General features: G+C 52.4%; 1 pseudogene; it reads right to left on the bottom strand.

The window, feature by feature from the left end:
- Positions 1 to 189: 189 nt before the first annotated feature.
- Positions 190 to 308, bottom strand: LOC112617962 (annotated as a pseudogene).
- Positions 309 to 607: the final 299 nt, after the last annotated feature.

The raw sequence follows: 607 nt of genomic DNA, 5'->3' as shown, positions 1-607 counted from the left end.
GAAAGAAAGAAAGAAAGAAAGAAAGAAAGAAAGAAAGAAAGAAGGAAAGAAAAGAAAGAAAGAGAGAAAGAAAGAAAAGAAAGAAAGACAGAAAGAAGGAAGGAAAGAAAGAAGAGGGAGGGAGAGGAGAGAGAGGGAAGGGAAGAAAGGAAGGTAGAAAAGAAAGAAAGACAAAAAAGAAACCAAAAAAGCCTACAGCACTCGGTATTCCCAGCTGGTCTCCCATCCATGTACTAACCAGGCCCAACCGTGCTTAGCTTCCGAGATCAGACAAGATCAGTTGCGTTCAGGGTGGTATGGCCATAGACACAGAAAGAGGTGCCTGGTTGTCCCAAGAGCCTGGCCCAGCCGTGCCCACTGGCTTCCAGCTGGCATCGCTAGCCCTAGGCCACAAGGTTCGGATCGGAACCCATGAGACGCTCGCCCGCGGTCCTCCCCTGGCTCCCGAGCTCCTGAGCTTCCACCACATCAGGCCCGCTCGGAACAGAGAGTGTTCCAAGGAGTCAGGGCCCAGGGCCCACCATCATGGGACCCCGTCAGGTCCTCCACCCTGTCGCGGAAGTATTCTATTAGATCCCTGGCCAATCAGGAGCTCCTTCAAGGCCCC

This window comes from Theropithecus gelada, unplaced genomic scaffold, assembly GCF_003255815.1.
Source record: "Theropithecus gelada isolate Dixy unplaced genomic scaffold, Tgel_1.0 HiC_scaffold_6922, whole genome shotgun sequence".
Taxonomy (NCBI): Eukaryota; Metazoa; Chordata; class Mammalia; order Primates; family Cercopithecidae; genus Theropithecus; species Theropithecus gelada.
Note: the sequence above shows the minus strand (reverse complement) of the source record. Positions and strands in the feature narration are given on the sequence as shown.